This window comes from Eucalyptus grandis, chromosome 2, assembly GCF_016545825.1.
Source record: "Eucalyptus grandis isolate ANBG69807.140 chromosome 2, ASM1654582v1, whole genome shotgun sequence".
NCBI classification, from domain to species: Eukaryota; Viridiplantae; Streptophyta; class Magnoliopsida; order Myrtales; family Myrtaceae; genus Eucalyptus; species Eucalyptus grandis.
The window spans coordinates 35,183,152-35,204,101 of record NC_052613.1 but is presented as its reverse complement, the minus strand read 5'-3'; the positions used below and the strand labels follow the sequence as shown (position 1 = coordinate 35,204,101).

Here is a 20,950-nt window from a genome sequence, read left to right as displayed (position 1 = left end):
CTATGTCTTGCTTTCAGGTTTTCCATCGGCAATCTATTCAACCTGCTCCATTTTGGTCAGGGCCATAACCCAAAATTGCAACCTGCAGTCAATCTTTTAGCTGGAGCAGCATATAGAGCATGCATTGGCATTGCTGCTTCGGCGAATCCAGGGCCTCACTAAAACTGATAAACTTTAACATAGATTGCAGTGTTGTGATTATGGTCGATCCAATACACAAGGTCGTAACTTGTAAGCAATAATCAATTGATGTCAATGTAAATGCAGTTGAGCACCTTCTATAAACTCAAAATAATTGTCCTAGAAAGAGTAATTTATTTCAAATGCAATATAAAAGGAGAACTGCCAGTCATACAACCTATAAGCCCCATATTTTTTGCATATCCTTTCAGGCCGGCCAATACAGAAGTCTATGGCAGACATCAGTTTTAGTAAAGTTACTGTCACATCTTTTTTCAGTCTGTGTGGTGGATGTTACCATTTTGAGCGCTCCAATTACAATAAAGATCAACTCTTGAGGCGTAGGATCGGTTTTTCTGTGAATTTCTGTTTCTATAGCCTGGAAATCTACCAAGTGTAATCACACCATGGTTTGTATATCGTGCTCCACAACTTCATCGGGCTCTAAGTCCTTAGGCGACTGTCCATCGCACAGTGGAGCAATTTCTCTACCGGGACATAATATTTGCACGAGATTACAATCTACCTCTATCCAGCTGCATAAAGAGTATTTCTTCAGAACCAACCTTGGCTTGATATTGTCACAAGGGGAGACTATTGCCGTCACTTCAAAACAATGCTCAAGTCATTCTTGTGGACGTTGTACAGTCCAGCCATTAACTCACAAAATTTCACTCTCGCGGTGGCATTCCATATTGGGAAAGATTCAACAATTCGACAAAGATGGTAACCGTTTCAATCTGCCATTTGCCGAATGGTGTTTGCCCATGGTGTAGATACAAAAGGAATGTGAATGCTAACGTGGTTCAAAATGCAGATCATATAGCTTTTCATATTCGCCTGATTCATATGAAAGTGAATAGATCTGCTGCCAGAGACTTGCTTCATTGCCATTTAATGGAATGTATTCCTACAGTAACACCGACTTATTAGTCAAATTAACTTTTCAACCATGGAATGCTATCTCGGGGGCAGTTCAGCATGAGATCACAGCCCATCGCAAGCAAACTGCATGAGAGATTTTTGCTTAACCACCTTTTCTCAATATTGTGGTTTATGGGGCTAATGGTTTTTATTTTGTAACTATGCTCAACTCAACTGCAGATGCTGTGGAGTCACAGAGTTACCGCAACAGCTCACAAACGTATCAAAATTCTTGAGACAAATTGCCATCCATCAGCTTACAGGTGCATTAACATTTTGAGTTCATATTTGTGAGGCTCTTGCGAACACAGATCATGACATGGGTCCACTGCAATGATTAAACCATAGGCCAACACACCGACCGGTGTGCAATGGAGACCGTTAACCTAGGCCATGGACCATCTTAATCGCCCATCGACCCATCCACGTTAGCTTTGGCAGGGACTTCCTGCATTTCATCATTGTTAGTTTTATTAAGTGGGACTATAGTCAGACTCAAAATGCTTCTATTTAATATAGGAAGATGTTCTCTTAGTTCCAATTCTCTGTACATCTGTTTATTCATGATTTGGCACCAGAAAAGATGTCGAGGGCACTGTTTATGAAATATGAATCCAAATGAGTACTTATATTCGAATTTGAACTTCAACCTCAAAGTCTGCTAAAGAATTTGCTGCTTCTCCTTTGGTATTATTTCCATGTTTCATGTTATTTGACTTCTCATGTGAACTTCCCTAAGTGATGTGCTGAAGAATTAACAATAAAAGTTGATGATTTGTTTGGCAATCTCAGATTATGCTATTACTTCATTTCTTTTCTCACGCTTATTCGCTCCTCTTTTTTTGTTTTTCCTTTTTGTGTCAACAACTTTATAGCCCCTATTTGGTTGTCATTTCGTCGCTTAAAAAAAAAAGTTTTGAGGTTTATCCCACATCGATTACGGAAGGGGCTGGTCAGTTTATAAGTATGAATACTAATAAGGTTCAAAATGCAGATTATATGGCTTTTCATATTCGCCTAATTCATATGAAAGTGAATAGATCTGCTGCAAAAGTTTTGCTTCATTGCCAATTAATGGATTGTATTCCTGCTCCTGCATTATTGACCACTTGCCTCTTCCATAATTGATGTGGAATAAACCCCAACAAAAGAACTCACCCGTGAAACGCGTTGATCTTTTAACTTGTGACTAGAAGGATTCTATGTTTAAACAAAAAGCGTTCGATTCTGGCCTCAGTTTACCGTATGTATGCAGATGTTTTCACTTGCAGCTAGCTGTGCAGAAGAACCCGGATGTATCAAGTGACGGTATCCCTTCTTAAGTGAATATGTACAGCAGAAGAATTCTGCCAATGACGGTCCCGCTTTTGCCTACTAAAACTCTTAGCAAGAGATACAAGATATAGCAAAGAGCAGGTTGAAGATTAGATACATCCCAAGTTGGCTCTTCTATTACAGTCATAGCCGTTCTATCGATTTTTGTTTGTTTTAATTAATATTTATATTAAAATTCAATTTTGGGACAAAACAACGTCGTTTTGCATCTTCATTGCCGAATAAGCTTTATGGCAAGTCACTTAGACCACTTATATTATTAAAAATAAGCTATGTTAGATTTTCAGCTACTCTTGCCGGACTCGCTGGACTTGACTTTATAAAAAAAAGAAGTGAGTAAACTTTTTGGAAGTTTTGGCACTTAGTGTTCCCATGCTAAGTTTTCGCACTTACACTCTACTTCTGTCGTGGGAAAATAATTAATCTTCCTGAGAAGAGTCGCTTGCAATCTGAAACAATGGGGGCATCATACGCATCAACCCCCTCCCACAATACCTTTCCCGACAAGATGACTGAAGATTGTTAGATGCAAAGACAAGGTTCAGTGTTGTAATTAATCATGACAACTGGCCATGTGCTATAAGTAGAATTCATGGTCCTGAATTTACCGAAGCCATGCCTTCTAAACCTAACCTGATCTATCATGGACGTGCTGCAAATTAATAGTTTAGCAACAATTTGATCAAGAGAAAAAAAAAAAATGATGTATTAACCGGATTAATTTCGTCTTACCACATTAGTTTCTTTAAAGATGTTAAATAAGAGGACGGAGTATACTGATTGGAAAAACGATTGCAAGGACACACCGAACATGTTTTCAAAATTCCCATTTTTATTGAAATTTTAGTCTTCAAATTAAACATGTTTTCAGGAAAACAAAAAACTGAAAACTGGAAACAAATTTCATCTTTAGGGTCCATTCGTTTTACGGAAAATGACTTTCAGGAAAACGTGTTTCGGATTTTTCGGTGTTCGTTTCATGGAAAATAAACTACTCAAGGAAAATGTTTTCCATCCATGGAAAAAAATAACCTTCAAAGATGAGGAAAACATTTTCCATAACTTCTTCCACTTGTCTCTTTTCACCAACACATTTTTGTTTTATTTTTATGCTTTCTTTTTCTTTTTCTTTCTTTCCTTTTCATCTTTCTTCCTTAGCTTGGCCAGTCGCCGGCCACGACAGAGGCCGGCAACCAGCGACCAGCTGCGGCCACGAGCTAGCTCGAGCTTCGCCCCAGGCCAGCGAGGCTCCACCTAGCCCGATCTAGGGAAGCCAAGCTCACCCGAGCCCGGTGAGCTCGGGCCTCGCCGAGATTAGGTGAGGCGGAGCCTTGTCGGCTGAGGCAAAGATGCGCGCGGCGGAGCTCGAGCTCCCGATCCAAGCGAGCCCGAGCTCCACTCCCAAATCCGGCAAGCACGCGGCTCGCCGAGCCGGCGAATCTCCGGCAAGCTTGGGCGAGATCGACCGAGCCTTAAGCTCACCGGATGCGCGGCGGGTCTTCGTCGGCCGCTAGGTAGCCGGCCATCGTCAGGCGTGCGGCGGCGGAGGAAGGAGGAAGGAGAAGGAAGAAGGAGGAGGAAGGAAAAGAAAAAGAAAGAAAAAATAATAAATAATAAAAATTTTGATTTAAAAAGAACAAATAATTAAAAATTCATTTTAAAAAATTTAAAATAACAAAAAAAAATTGGTCAATTAAAAATATTAAAATTCAATTTTTTGATAATTTTTCCCAAATAATTAAATTAGCTAACAAACGGTGGAAAATATTTTCCACTCAAAGTTCGAGGTTTTAGCCGCACATCGGAAAATATAGTCATTTTCCTGGAAAATGACTTCGGGAAAATGTTTTCCGGAAATGGCCAATTTTCCGCGAAATAAACAGACCCTTAGTTTCATCGAAATGATAATCGAAAATTATATGGGATAATTGTCCAAAATGTCCTAAACATATTGTGCAGTGTTTATCAATTTTAAATATTTCAATTGTACCAATTTAGTTCTCAACTTATTATACAGCGTTAATTTGGTTATGAACTTGTTAATTATGCCAATTTAGTCTTGAACCTTGTGACGATTTGCTATTTTTCGTTTTTATCAAATCGATTTGCTAATTTAGTTATAATTTTTTAATTATTGGCTAATGTAATCCTTTTGTATAATTTTGGCCGAAATTGCTAACGTGAATGATTTTTGTAATGTTTTTTACATTTATAATTATTTCTGATTTTCCTCTTTCCTTTCTCTTTTCTCCTTGTCCCCTATTTCCTCCATCAATCGCCGGGCTTCGACCATGGCTGGCAGTGGTTGTTGGCCACCAACAAGGGTCACCCAGATTAGGAAAGGGCCACCATTGCTAGATCTATGAGGGCATCCCTTACCGGCCTCTAATGAGGATTGCCCTCATCTATGGCTGACAAGGGTTAGTTGGCAAAGCATCATGGAGGCTCGGCAATGAGTGGAAGGAAATAGGGAAAAAAAAAACAAATTGTTGCTTGGGAGATGGGGCAGCCTCTCGTAGAGTGTATTTAAGTAAAGGTGTGTTTGTTTCACAAAAAACATAACGTTTTTGGAAAATGTTTTCCAGAAAACCATTTTCTAGAAAAACGGTTAGTTTTCCTTTGTTTGGTGATACGTGACTGAAAATATTTTCTGATGTTTGGATTGCATTTGAAAAATGATTGAAAGTGTAGAAGACGCCAACGAAGAGGAAGAGGAGGGAGCGAAGCCAACGGGAGCGCAGGAGGGGCTAGGGTTGGAGGAGGCGGTAGTGACGAAAAGGAGGGGCGAAGGAGAAGGAGAGAGGGGAGGAGGAGTTAGGGTTTATGTTCATAGGCAAAAAAAAAAAGAGAAAATAAGAAAAAGAAAGAAAGAAAAGAAAAGATATAATAATAACAAATTCAAAATTTTTAATTAGAAATTCTTTTTAATAATAAATTTTTATCAAGCAAGGACCTTAAAATATTTTGGAAAACGTTTTCCGGTTTTTCAAAAGGGAAATCGTTTTCCTGAATTTAAGCTTTGGAATGAAAACATTTTCCGTTAACTCATTTTCCTAAATGAACTAAACACTGGAAAATGAGAAAAATGTTTTCCTGGAAATTGTTTTTCGTAAAACAAACACACCATAAATCTATGTTGAATTTCGTCTTTATATATGATTTTTAGAGTTTTGATCTGTTCTTGACTAGTTCTATTAGTCATGCAGGAGACCTATGAGCTTCCTCCAGCTCGCCGAGTGGCTTGATTTTAACCTGTAATTATCTGATGTTGACATTGATATTGAACAGAATTTTATGCAGCGAAATTGCTTGCCAAATTGCATTTCACTTTGTGACCACACTTGTGTTTTGCTTGGTTTCGTAAATTCTCATTCATACTTGATTTGATCTTGTCATGAATTGCATCAAGCTTGGCAAGATACAATGATGGAGTAATTGATATTGACTTGAAACTTAGAAGATCAATATAGAATATTAGGGATGATTTCGCCAATTCATAATACCGTCAATTTGTTCATGTTAAATAAGAATGATGATAAGCTCAATTGTGCAAACATTAGAATTAGCAAAAGTGTCAGGTTGTCCAAGAACCACACTTCAAAAACCACATCCAAAGTGATATTTTTTTCAAATTTCTCTTAACAAATGAGGTTCTTGATTCTTGTCTTCTTAAGGTTGCTGTCGGAATAAGCATGTGAGTAGTGCATGAGACCGCACCCAAGTTGCACCTGAGTCGCACGTCCAAGCTGGTCCATGAGCTTATGCCTTTGTTTGAAACTAAATTAACCAATTCAAGCTTTCATTTGAGAAAAGACCCACTTTGGGTGTTTTTTTGAAAAAGTGGCCAATTTCAGCCATTATTTGAGGTGAGGTCTACTTTGTTCCTTTTTGAGAAAATGATCTCCCTATTTGATTTTTTTCTCAGAATTTATGCTCTCTAATGCAAAGCTCATTTATACGCTTTGAAAGTTGTCATTCTCATTATAATTAGACGTGGCTATACTTTAATATCATGCAAGTGCTATAGGGAACGTGACAAAATCGTCCCTGGTAGCTTGTACAAAAAACTAGCAGGATGTCCGATCAATGGCGTCTCAGGTTTTTGACTTAGGGACACTTCGTTGGCTTGTATAGAGAACTCCTGGATACTTCGTCAGTGGAAAATTACAGGGATATCTAAGAAATGTTACAGGGTGCTTGTTTAGGCTTTTGTCCCTATGCAGAAGGCTTGAAGCGAAAAAGACTTCCTCATACTACTACAAGATCTTAGGATATTTTAAAGAGGCATCCTTTTCCCTAGCGTGAGATGTGATTATGATGATGTCCCTAATAATTGAGAAGTGAGGACTCTTTGCTCATGAAAGGCATATACAATGGCTTTGATAATATTATTGGGAATGACAGTACTTAGGAAATTCATTTGTATTGGTAAGGGAAAGGATTCATGGCCAAATAGAGGTACCTATGGACTGCTTGTTTCCACTATTGTAGTGACACCAAGTAAGTCAATGCTGAATGCACAAATCTCTATCATTCTTTCCTCTAATGGTTATTGAAGAATCCACGTATAAATTGGTCATTTTTTTCTTGCTCGTAGACTCTGATATTGGAAGCCCTAGACTATCAGCTAGAGTAATCACTGGAATCGTGGGAGCTTAAGTGATTCTCTTTGTTTTGATATTACTAGTTCTTTGGCTAACATGATTCTTAAGCGGTAGAGAAATTGAAGATCTAGGTGAGATTATCATACTGACATATCTACTCATGCAGGAATGTGTCACTCTGTAATTCACCATAGAAGTGTGATGCTTAATTCAAAATTGTATTTGTCTACTTTTTTTTTTTTTTTGTTTTTTGGAATTCTTATAAGTAAATTGTGACACCACAAAAGTTGGCATTTTGTTTTTTTTAACTAGGATTGCATTTCTGTGAGGCATGACCATATAAGTGAATCACTCTTCCGATTGAGAATTTGTTGTAGAATTGTGCTTTTCCTTAAGTCATTACTGTCACTTTCCTGATATACACCTTGATTTTTTTTTTTTTAATTACGTTTGCTAGATCTCCAACTTGGCTATGATCTCTAAGTTGGCTATTTCACTTTAAGGCAAATCAAAACTACTATGGGCAACTTCAACTCTGTGAATAAGATAGTGAATGGGGGTTTGGTCTAGTTTACAAGGCAATTCACAATATGTTTATAACTTCATCATCCATTCATTGTGAAGGAAGCGTTTGATAATTCAATATGTGTCTTTGTTTTAGATTTACCAACCCACATCTTATCAAGCTAATCATTTTGTTAATGAAATAACATTTGATCAGTTGTGGTCGTATGATTAATTTTAGAGAATACTGTCGAATGGAACTATAATTGCTATGAAGCAACTTTCTTCTAAATCAACAAGATAGGCATGATAGTTGCTCTCTAGTACCCAAATCGCATATAGTTTTGCAGCTGCTACATTGAAGGAAAACAGTTGTTGCTAGTTCACAAATATTGAAGAACGATAGTGCCGCCCCCACACTTTTTGGCAAAAGATGCTTTCCTTAAGCTAATTAATATGCTATTAATGCGCATTCATCTCTCTCTCTTCCCCCACCCCACCCCAACCCCCAAAAAGATGAGATGAGCACCGGATTGAGTTAGACTAGGCCACAAGAAAGAATTATGTTTGGGAAGAGCAAGGAGATTGGCTTAACTTCACGAGGAATCTAGATTGAAAATTGTTCATAAGAACATAAAAGAGACAAATGTGCTACTTGATGAGGAAATAAATGCCAAGGTATTGAACATAAAAATCGCACGTGAGTTACACGTAAATCGCACGTGAGTCGCTCATGAGTCGTACACGAGTCACACGTGCAATCTGGTCAGTAAACTCGGGCCTTTATTTGAGATTACATTAATCAAATCATGAATTTCTCAATGAGATAAGCTTGATATATGCTCTCCAACACCCAAATCTCGTATAGTTTTACGGCTGTTGCATTGAAGAAATCAATTATTGGTACTTTATGAATATCTGGAGAAAAATAGTATCGCTACCGCACCTTTTGGTAAAAGATACTTTTTCCTAAGCTAACTAATATGGTATTAATGAGCATGGGGGAGTTATCCTTTCCCTTCCGAAGATGGGAAGATGAATAGAAAAAACAGGTCAACTTTCTCGAGTGGAAAAATTACTCATTTGGAGTGGTCGTCTAGACCTTAATAGCAGTTTTAACCATGGGAAGCTTCAAGAGAAACTACGGAACATACTTCAAAAGCAGACTTAATCAATGGGAATTATATCTACCAACGTAAATTATAGGAACAAGACTATTATGAAACAATTCCAGCATTCAACTACTCTCTCTCTCTCTCTCAGATAAGATGAGCGGTTGAATGAGTTGATCTCTCTCTCTCTCTCTCTCTCTCTCTCTCTCTCTCTCTCTCTCTCTCTCTCTCTCTCTCTCTCTCAGATAAGATGAGCGGTTGAATGAGTTGATCTCTCTCTCTCTCTCTCTCTCTCTCTCTCTAGATAAGATGAGCGGTTGAATGAGTTGAACTAGCATATAGCACCAAATAGTGAAAAAAAAGAAAGCGACCGATTCCATTGGACCAGTAGCTCAGTTTGGTTCCCATTTCTAAGACCAACCGATCTGGTCCTTAGTTCCTAATTATGGGAAATGGGAACCAATCACCCATAGAGGAAATCACAAAAAAACATGCTATGAGTTGGGTGAAAACTATTATGATTCCACCTTATCTTATTATTGATAACGTTTTCCGTAATTCTTGATTGATCTTTCTTAAGCACCTGATTATCAATTTTCTCAAGCTTGTATCTGTGTAAGAATTGTAGCAATCTTGGGAATCTACATCAACTAATTTGTCAGAAGTTTAGCAGACTATTGCTTGAGAATTTTAAAAGTTCAAAGTGAGCATTCTTTGCAAGTAGAGACCTCACTCATAACTACATTAGTGGATTGCTCCCCACAACTCTCACTAGGATACCACTTAGCATTTTGTAAGTTAACCTTATCATGCATCAGAGATCATTATCCCATTTAATTAGGAGTTCAAAAGAAGCATACTTTTGTCTTCACTTTGGTGCTTCAAGTCACCTGGAAATCACATAAGTGGTATTCCCAAGGAAATTGGCAACATCACCATGCACTGAATGAGCTATAAGACTTACTATAAATCACATACCTTTGTATTGAGAATGTATTAGATCTTATAGTGATAAGTTATGGCTATGCTAGTGTATTAGAGGACAATCTGCTTGAAGGCGCTCTTGAGCCAAATATTGGAAACTTAAGCTGCTCAACAAGACTGTAAGTAAATTAGAGTACATCAATTGGCACACTTTTTCTTGGATAACATATTTCAAAAGTCCTTTCTTGATGTCCGTGCGCTCTCTTGATTGTGAGATTCTGAAATAAAAATTTTGACTCTAACCTTCCTGCTTAAATTGGAACGAAGTTCCTCTTTGTTTGGGGAGATGAAAATACACTTTGTTCTATGCTATGTACACTTATACATTGAGATTTGGTCCTTTAGTATCCCTAATTCCTAGATTTTTTTTTTTTTGGCAGCCTTCTAGCTGCTAATATTTTCTTGGGAACAATACTCAACTCCCTTTGCAATATGAAAAAATTAGAAGATTTGTAAGTGGCATCATACATTTTATTTTTCAACATATTGAATTTCCTTTGAGGCATTTTGATCTATAGACCATTGGCAATCATATAGATGGAAGCACATCATTAGGAAAGATACATGATTTTTTCAAGAATTGGACCAAAATTACAAGATTGTTCGTATCCCCACCCTTCTCAATTAGGGACAAAAGATTTATTTATGACTTATGAGATACTTGAAAGGTGTTCTTATATTACGACATTAAGTTTTCAGGAACATGCAGACACATCTATGGAGGGCCCTATTCCATCAAGCATATCTTTGTTGACAAAATTGACTGAGTGTGAGCATTCCTGCAATTGTTCTTTGTCTCTCATAATCTTGTAAGATTGTGTTTTATCAAAAAAAGGTAGAATGGTTGTTAATGTTAAGTGATGAAGTGGTTTTATGCCCGTCTAGAGGAACATCTGATTTGAAAGGTCCAAGCCCAAATTTTCCTAATTTGTAGGGCATGAATATAATGGAGACTTTGTGAGCTCAATACAATGAATATTTGATTTGTCTCTTTTGTCTCTTATTATTCTGATTGGACACCGCAAGTGCCAAAACTTAGTACAGAAGAAGGATACTTAACTGTCAAAAGTTTCAAAAGGTACACTTAAGTGCCAAAATCGGAGAAAAATTGAATACTTAAGTGTCAATGACGAGAAATTCTAATCAAATGGCTAACGTGGCATTTTTCCAACGAGATAAGTGCAAAACAACGTCGTTTTTTGCGCTGACGTAGCCAAATAAATCCAAAATGACATCTTTTTGCTCAAAATTGAATTTCAATATAAATATTAATTAAAAGAAATATAATGTAGATATTTTTATATAATTTAAATTTTTATTAATCTTAATTAATATTTATACATGAGTCGCACGTGAGTCGCTCCTGAGTCACATGCGTAAGCTAGTCAGTGAGCTCAAGCCTTTCTTTGAGATCGCATTAAATAAATCATGAATTTCTTAAAGAGATAGGCATTATATCTACTCTCCAACACCCAAATCTCGTATAGTTTTATGGCTGCTACATTGAAGGAAATCAATTGTTGCTAGTATACAGATATCTGGAGAACAATAGTGTCGCCCGCGCACATTTTGGTAAAAGATGTTTTCCTTAAGCTAATTAATGTGCTATTAATGGGCATTCAACTAAAATCTCTCTCTCTTCCTAGGATGAGATGAGCAGCTGATTAAGTTGGACTAGCACATAGCATCAAGTAATGGAAAAAACAAAAAGTGACTGGTTCCACTGGACCCGTGGTTTGGGAACCAATGCCCTATAGGGGAAATCATAGAAAAACATGCTATGAGCTGGGTGAAAACTATTATGATTCCACCTTAGCTTATTATTGATAACGTTTTCCATAATTCTTGATTGATCTTTTTTAAGCACCTAATTATCAATTTTCTCAAGCATGTATCTGTTTGAGAACTGTAGTAATCTTGGGAATCTACATCAACTAATTTGTTAGAAGTTTAGCAAACTATTGCTTGAGAATTTTAGAAGTTCTAAAGTGAGCATTCTTTGCAAGTAGAGAGCTCACTTGTAACTACATTAGTGGTTGCTCCCCATGGCTCTCGTTAGGATACCACTTAGGATTTTGTAAGTAAACCTTATCATGCATTAGAGATTAATATCCCATTTAATTAGGAGTTCAAAAGAAGCATACTTTTGTCTTCACTCTGGTGCTTCAGTTCACTTGGAAATCACATAAGTGGTATCCCCAAGGAAATTGGCAACACCACCATTCCGAAGGAGCTATAAGACTTGCTATAGATCACATATCTTTGTATTGAGAATGTGTTAGACCTAGTAGTGATAAATTATGGCTATGCTAGTGTATTAGAAGACAATCTGCTTGAAGGCGCTCTTGAGCCAAACATTGAAAACTTGAGCCACTTAACGAAACCGTAAGTAAATTGGGGTACATTAATTGGCACACTTTTACCTGGATAACACATTACAAAAGTCCTTTCTTAATGTTTTTGAGATTGATTGTGAGATTATGAAATAAAAAATTTGACTCTAAAATCTTCCTGCTTAAATTGGAACGAAGTGTCTCTTTGTTTGGGGAGATGAAAATACAATTTGTTCTATATTATGTACACTTATATATTGAGACTTGATCCTTTAGTATTCCTACTAGATTTTTTTTTTTTTTTTTACTTTTTTATTTTGCAGCCTTCTCATTACTAATATTTTCATGGGAACAATTCTCGAATCCCTTGGCAATCTGAAGAAATTAGAAGATTTGTAAGTGGCATCATCATATGTTTTATTTCTCAACATACTAAATTTCCTTTCAGGGATTTTGATCCATAGACCACTTGCAATCATATAGATGGAAGCACATTATCAGGAAAGATACATGAATTTTTCAAGAATTGGACCAAAGTGACAAGATTGCCCATATCCCCATCCTTCTCAATTAAGGCCAAAAGATTTATTTACATGACTTATGAGATACTCAAAGGGTGTTATTATATTACGACATTAGGTTTTCAGGGACATGCAAGGCACATCTATGGAGGTACCTATTCCATCAAGCATATCTTTGTTGACAGACTTGACTGAGTGTGAGCATTCCTACAATTGTTCTTTGTCTCTCAAAAACTTGTAAGATTGTGTTTTATCACGTAAAGGTAGAATGGTTGTTAATGTTATTTGATGGAGTGGTTTTATGCGCATATAGGAGAATATCTCATTTGAAAGGTCCAAGCTCAAATTTTCCTAATGTGCAGGGCATGAACATAATGGAGACTTTGTGAGATCAATACAATGATTATTTGATTTGTTTCTTTTGTCTTTTTTATTTTGATTGGACACTGCAAGTGCCAAAACTTGGGATGGGAGGAAACTTAGCTACCAAAAGTTCCAAAAAGTACACTTAAGTACTAAAATAGGAGAAAATTTGAACATTTAAGTGCTAACATTAAGAAATTCCGATCAAACTACTAACGTTATATTTTTTTGATGAGATAAGTGTAAAATGTCATTTTTTGTGTTGATGTGGCTAGATAAAACCATAATAACATCATTTTGCCCAAAATTGAATTTTAATATATATATTGATTGGAAAAATTTAATGCATATCCTTTTATATAATTTAATTTTTCTATTTTAATTAATATTTATATTAAAATTCAATTTTATGACCAAATAAAGTCATTTGAGTAAGCTTTCGACAAGCCACGTAAACCACTTATATTATTAAAAATAAGCCATGTTAGATTTTCGGCTACGCTCGCCGAACTTGGCAATTAAGTATCCTATTTATTTTTATTTTTTAAAGTGGTACGTAAGGGTACCTTTTGAAAGTTTTCGCACTTAAGTATCACCTCGTGCTACCCCATGCCAAGTTTTTACACTTGCGCTATACTTTTGTCATCATCTATCTATCTTGATTAAAACCTCCCCGACCAAAAGGGTGAGCAAGGGGGCGGTTTTAATTTATTTGGAAGCCGGACCCAACCAAACATAACCTAAACAGTTTGGAAAAGAAAAGGCGAAACGAAACCACCAGTACCATCTTTTGTATTAGAATCGAACTGGACTGAACCACACTAATTGACCCCAAATGATAGCATACATTCTGTTAAACATCTACCAATTCCAAATGAGCATACCACTCCGCAGCTCAAAATGCACATTACCGAACACAAATATGACTGTTATTCCTTTTCAACTACAAATTAGTAGGGGCCGCGTGAACACTAGCCCTCCTGCCACAAATTATGACATAGGCTCAACCAACTTGGGTGGCTGAGTTTAGGCAGGAGCCCCTCCGACCTAGGCCATGGGCCTTCTTGATCATCCATCAACCCCGTCCAGGTAAGTATGTTGCAATTGGTTGTGAGGCTGCTTCTGATTCTCTCTCTTCCTTCTCTCTTCACCATCTTGTCATTATGGGACATACTAGTTTACCACTATTAGGTACTTATCATATTGCGTATTAAAATATAACATCGCTACAGGCATTCTAGCAACATTTACCATTACACTTTCGGTACAAGATTGAAAAGGTGCAGTGCAACCTATATTTGAAGTCACAAATTACAAGTACCTTGGGATATTTGCTCTAGTCTGCTACGAACTCACGTCTGTTGCTACTGATCAATCTTTATGCACGAGATGTCCAAATATATTATCTCTTGTTTTTGGGTTTTTATCGGTAATCTATTCAAATTGATCCATTTTTGTCAGGGGCATAACCCATAAATACAACTTGCAAACGCTCTTTCCTCTGGAGTAGCATATAGGGCATCCATTGCTGCTTCGGCTAATCCGAGGCCTCACCAAAACTGATAAACGAACGCATTTTACTTCATTGTTCTTGCCTATGCTACTTTGACACGGTCCCGTGACACTGAATGTATGCTTGTAGTTCATGGGCCGATTATGTGTCGAATTCCTACCTGTGAGCAGCTCCTGCTGCAAATGGACTTATCCAATCTTATGCCATAATCGCCAACGTCATCTGAAGTAAAGTTCGGATGCATTCATGATTAGTTGAATGATCTGCTTAAGCATAAACCGATTCCCTACTGTGTTCTCATGGACTAATTATTCATAAGAAACCTCTGATTTAATCTGTCAAAAAGTAGAATGTATTGTGACATTCGAAGTTTATTCTTTATTTTGTGGCTAAACTAGTGTTTTCATGCCAAAAATGAAGTTGAGAGACCAAACACATGAATCAGGCTGAACACTTGATTGTGTAGCATCGAGTTTGGAGATAAAAAAAGAACTATTGAATTTTGATCAAATTCTAATACCATGTTAGAAAGTTCAACCCAAAAACTTAAACTAATAGATAGAGAGAGACCACATGAATATAAATGTTCAGAACCGTTATTAAAGCAATATGAGATAATACTTGAACAAGAACCAAATGATTTTGTAAGTGCCGTTCAATCATCTACTATTAGTGAATGATGATTGAATGATTCTAGATGATAGACCGCTCTCGAATCCTCCGTTACCACAAAATATAATTAATACGGGCTGCACGATCGGCTTTGCGACTTGGGCAGACCTTAGACTTGGCGCCCCTACAAGAGTGCAATGGAGGTCACTAGCCCAGGCCATATAGGCCTTCTTGATGCCTGTCAACCGGGTCCAGGGAAGCAGGTTTCGAAAGTTGTGATTGGTCCCTTTTCTTTGTCGCTCTTCAACCGGACATATTTGATGGGAACACACAGAATTAAATCAAAAGTAAGATTTGCCCCCATTTCATCGTTGTATTCCTTCCATACAGGACTCAGGGTCAGACTCAGAAACCTTGTCTCGAACTCAAGTTTAAGGAAAATATGATCCGATCTCTCATTCCCGGCATACATTTATCCACAAATCGGAACCACAGATGATGTTAGCCACGCTGTTCCAGGAACCAGCCACGGGCATTCGCTGTTGCCAAGAAACTGATGCGCTCATTCAGCCATTTCAGATTCTGGTGCCTTTGTTGGGTAGCGAAGCTTTGCAAGCTGTGTCAAAATTAACAATTTCACTGCTTGGGCATGCTTTCTGGTTCTACAAAAAGTTATTCAGATCAACGCACATAGACAAGGACAGGCATCGAACATCAAATCACTTAGCTATGTGATGCAACCTTTAAAAGGCATTAACTACAGGCATTTGGGACTATGGATTGATAGGTGCCGCGCGAACGCAGGCCCCCGCTGCCACAAATTATGACGTAGGCTCAACCAACTTGGGCTGACCTTAGGCGGGCGCCCCTCCGAGAGTGCAATGGAGGTCGCCAACCTAGGCCATGGGCCTTCTTGATCGCCCATCGACCCCGTCCAGGTAAGTATGTTGCAAAGGAGGGCCAGGCTGCTTCTTATTCTCTCTCTTCCTTCTCTCTCTTCACTGTGTTTTCGATGTGGGACTTCCTAGTTTACTACTACTGAGGTGCTTACCATATCGTATATTAAAATATTACTTCACCAAGGGCGGGCTAGCAACACCGAATGTACACATTTGGAACAAGATTCAGAAAGTGCAATGTTCCTTGAAGTCACAAATTACAGTTACCCTAGGATTTTTGCTCTAGTCAGCTACGAATTCAAAGCGTTGCTACTAAGTCTCTTGTTTTCGGGTCTATCTTCAGCAATCTATTCAACCCTCCTCCCGATCCATTTTTTTTGTCAGGGGCATAACCCATAATTACAATCTGCAATCACTCTTTTCTCTGGGGCATAACCCATTTCATCATTGTATTTCTTCCACATGGAACTCAAGTCAGAACGCTTGTCTCGAACTCAAGAATATGATCTGATCTCTCACTCCTAGCATCCAGTTATCCAAAATTTGGATCCACAGAAGATGTTAACGGCGCTGTTTATGGAAATAAGAAACCAGATAGATGCATCGCGTTAGAGGAAGTAATCCATTTCAAGAAGCGGCCATGGTTATTTACTTGGGAGTGAGTCTAGGCGGACATGGGGTGCATCGCTAGTTGTTATTCCTAATTATTAACACTGCTGCCAAGAAACTGATGCACTCACTCGTTCAGCCATTTCAGATTCTGCTGACTTTGTTGTGCAGTGAATCTCAAGAAGCTCTGTTAAAAGGTACAATTTGACTGCGTGGGCATGACCTCTCGTGCAATAAGCAGTTGATCAGACCAAAGCACCTCGACAAGGACTCGGGCAACGGCCATCGAGTCATTCGGGGACTAAAGCTTTCACAAGCACAAGCGGCAGACAATTTTGGACTATGAATTGGTAGGGGCCGCGCGAACGCAGGCCCCCGCTGCCACAAATTATGACGTAGGCTCAACCAACTTGGGCTGACCTTAAGCGGGCGCCCCTCCTAGAGTGCAATGGAGGTCGCCAACCTAGGCCATAGGCCTTCTTGATAGCCCATCGACCCCGTCCAGGTAAGTATGTTGCAATGGGTTGCCAAGATGCCTCTTATTCTCTCTCTTCCTTCTATCTCTTCACCAAATTGTCGATGTGGGACTTCCTAGTTTGCTGCTACTTAGGTACTTTGCATATTGTATATCAGTCTCCACCGGCAAAGTTAACAACACCAAATATACACTGCATCAGTGTAATCTTTCTTTGAATTCCCAACTTGCTAGTACCCTAGGATTTTACACTAGTCCACTACGAATTTGGAGCTGTTGCTTAGGTGCTTACCATATTGCATATTAAAATATCACTTCACTAATAGTAGGCTAGTAACACTGAATATACACAAAGATGTAATGTGATCTTTCTTTGAAGTCGCAACTTACTAGGACCCTAGGATTTTGCAATAATCTGCTACAAGTTCGCACTGTCGCCGCTGATTGATCTTTCTGCACAACGGATTTCAATTATACTCTCTCTTGTTTTTGGGTTTTTCACCGACAACTGATTCGGCGGACCCTTCTTCCGATCCATTTTCCCGGGGGCATAGCACATAACTACAGTCTGCAATCTCTCTTTTTCTCCGAAGCAGAAGCGTGTAGCATCCCAGTGCTGCTCCGGGCAATCCGGGACCTCGCCAGAACCGATGAACGAATACATTTTTTACTTCCATATCTTGCCCAAGAACCCATCCCCAATCTCGAGCACCAGAATCAAATTCCACATCTGCAGAACAACCCGAAGATGGGATCCGAAATTCTGCAATCCCACACAGCTTGCCCGACACGAGCGCAGTCGCTTCATGCCTCAACTGAAATCCAAACGGCAACCTTATTCCTCTGCTTCCCCAGAACTATTTCCAGAAACCCTTTCAACGATGTTCAATCACACTCAGCCCCACTTCTGCAGAAGGACACAGCTCGCTCGACACGAGCGCAGTCGCTTCATATGCCTCAACCAAAATCCAAACGGCAACCTGATTCCTCTGCTTCCCCAAAACTATTTCCGGAAACCCTTTTAACGATGTTCAATTACACTCGGCCCCATTTCTGCAGAAGGACCAGACGACTGCAACTCAGCACAACTTCTGGCAAACCCCAAATCTCCTTCCGAATCCAATTCACTAGATTCGACCCGTCCCGACCAAGAAGCTATCAGAAAATCAATAAATTAATCAACAAACAAAAGAATTTATGATTGGGGTTACGGAATTGGAGGGGGTCGGCGCGTACGCTGTCCCCCAGCTACCACAAATTACGACGTACAGTCTCCGATTTGGAGATGTTAGGCTGAGTCCGCCTTCGGTCGAGTGCAATGAAGGCTACTTGGCCTAGGCCATGGGCCTTCCTGATCACCCATTCGACCCCGTCCAGGTATGTATGAAACCTTCTCCCTTCTTTCCTCTTTCCTTAAATACCGCCGCTCGTCACCCCCCTGTGTCGTGGCATTCGATGTGGGACGCGTTCGAGGTGCAACGTCCGCTTCTATTCTTTTCGTCTTAAGTTTTTCGCCATGTTCTTCTTAGGTTGCCCTTTCCGCTTTTTTTGTTCCGTGATGAGGCATGAACTGAATTTTGCATTGAAAAGGGCAGTTCCTCCTCCTGGGAGATGCTCATTCAAAACAATTCTTATGAAATGGGGGGAAAGGCAGAAGCCGAATCAGGCATAAGATTAATTAAGTTGCCAGATTCGGGGTCTCGAGTATTTTCATTTGTGGGGATTTTGTGTGTTTGTATTTGAATTTGTATCCGCAATAAATGTAAAAAATAGTGATTTTTATAGTCGGAAAGTTAGGATGCCTAGCCATGGGCATGACTGGAAGAGAGAGAGAGGGGTTCTTGCCCTTTTGAGAATTCAACAGTGGGAATCCGAGGAGCATATCCGGAGAGAATCATCCAAGGAGCATGCTGGATATCTTCTTTGAGGGAGCACAGATGATTTTGACAGTGTGCCAATGGAAGGATTTCAATTTTCATTTATTGCATCTCTTATTTCGGAACTTATGATGTCGTTTTTCATGGCAACAACTGCTATTACACAAAACTTATGCGAATAGCATGCGATCCAAATGAAAAAAGAGAATCGAGAGATATGAACTCGTTGCAAGCAAAAGGCAAAGGGAAGGGATGAGTAGTCGAGTATTCGAGGAATATACCTTCAAGTATCAAACAAAGATTGGACCAGAAAAAAAGAAAAGATCAAACAAAGGGGAGAAAATTGATTGTGCCATGGTGTCTATTTTGTGCTATATTATGTCCATGGAACATGGAACATGTGTTTTGTTCTTGAGGATTGAGAAATGTTTTTGGTTGACCAACAAGGTTTTGAATTAAATAAACTCTATTGTTTTATTTCATCCGTTGTTGAATAACTTTCATGGCATTAAAGAAAATATATGTCGTTTAAAATATTTGTGTCACTCATTAATATATTTTATCCTTAGTTTGATGAATTTAACTTAATTATATCTTCTTCTTCTTTTTTGTAGTTAAATAGATTTTAATTAAATAAGATATAACCGTCGGGATGATAAGTCCATAATCTTATTGGTCAAAGTTAGGCCACGGGGCGAAATTCTGTCTCATGTCTTGCGACATGACAATCATAGAGCAAAGTGAAATGGCATGTGGCGAGCATGGGATGGCATTTATACTTTTCCATGAGTATATTTTTGGGTATAAATTAGATTTTAGATCTAACTTTAGATATGAGAATACACATAGATTGTTCGCAATTCAATAAATGCAGCACAATTTCTAATTACAGTGGAATCATTGGACTCCTTTGACTCTTTCATTTCTCAAACATGATTCAAAGGCCTTGATGACTCAATCTCAAACTGGATGTAACAAAATTTGGATCCTCTACGTGAGCCGAATTCAAATGCCTAAACTTGAATCAAGGGAAAATTAAGCTCGTGATGACCCCAATCAAAATTCAGGTTGTTGAAACTTTTTTGATCTCCAAGAAAATAACATCCAATAAATTCAAAAAGAACGAACACAATTTAATACAAATTTAATATTGATAAAAGTCAATTTAATTTATGTAATTGACTAATAGTCATATAATAAACTAATAAATTAAAACTCATGAACTTATCTCGCATGTGTTTGTTTTGGTTAAATTTAAAAATATATAAGATAAGTTAAAAAAATATAATTTTTCGAGTAGGATAATGAAAATATATTTCAAGATTTTACAAAAACAATTGAAGAATTTCTTTTATATATTTTTCAAACTTAAAGTTAATAATGATAAAAAATTGGAGATGGCAAATCACTAAATAATTTGGTAATTGGTTGAATATGAGCTTTGTGACAATATTATGAGCCACGTGGCAAAAACAAAGTTAATTTTAAGTGCCATATGGCTGCTTTGAGAGCGAGTATTCTTTTAATTCTGACTTTAATTAGTCTCAACTTTAACTATATATAATATAATAGAAGAGAATAATAAGTTCCCTATTCTCCAAAACTATATAGTCGTTTGGTGTGTTGGTCCATTATTTGGTTTTTATTTAATCATGATGCAAATATGATTACTAACACTAATTAATATGTGATAATAGAATTTGCAAATTTAATAATATTTTTATGCATTAATCAAAGATCCAAAGTTAACCGATTCATGATACGTACAAGATATTTCATGGGCCATTAGGTAGCATAGTCTTTATTACATACCTAATCAAAATCAACATTGTGTTGATTAAGAAACTTGCACTAGATCCATTTGTTTTTATAAAAAATAAATGAATGAAAAATACTTTAATCATTCATGAAAATATTTAGAAATAAATTATTGTCGGTATTTTTTCACTGATTAATTATTTTAGGCGATTTGAGCAATCATTTACTAAAATATATTGAATTTTTGCAAAATAAAAGCAACCTCAATATTGGGTCTATTCCATTTCGTTCCCACGGGTCGCAAAAATAGCACGTGCGAGCCCTCGAATCGGAGCACAGCGACGAGC

The 20,950-nt window shown here is 37.9% G+C and overlaps 4 non-coding genes and 1 pseudogene across 4 annotated transcripts; all 5 read right to left on the bottom strand.

The window, feature by feature from the left end:
* Positions 1–1,379: 1,379 nt before the first annotated feature.
* LOC120291018 lies at positions 1,380–1,539 on the bottom strand. Its single transcript, XR_005548826.1, has one exon. It is a non-coding gene; the product is annotated as a U1 spliceosomal RNA (small nuclear RNA).
* Positions 1,540–13,813: 12,274 nt separating this feature from the next.
* Positions 13,814–13,957, bottom strand: LOC120291016 (annotated as a pseudogene).
* Positions 13,958–15,768: 1,811 nt separating this feature from the next.
* LOC120291009 lies at positions 15,769–15,931 on the bottom strand. Its single transcript, XR_005548819.1, has one exon. It is a non-coding gene; the product is annotated as a U1 spliceosomal RNA (small nuclear RNA).
* Positions 15,932–16,843: 912 nt separating this feature from the next.
* On the bottom strand, positions 16,844–17,006 carry LOC120291010. Its single transcript, XR_005548820.1, has one exon. It is a non-coding gene; the product is annotated as a U1 spliceosomal RNA (small nuclear RNA).
* A 1,181-nt stretch (positions 17,007–18,187) lies between these two features.
* LOC120291011 lies at positions 18,188–18,353 on the bottom strand. Its single transcript, XR_005548821.1, has one exon. It is a non-coding gene; the product is annotated as a U1 spliceosomal RNA (small nuclear RNA).
* Between the last annotated feature and the right edge of the window lie 2,597 nt (positions 18,354–20,950).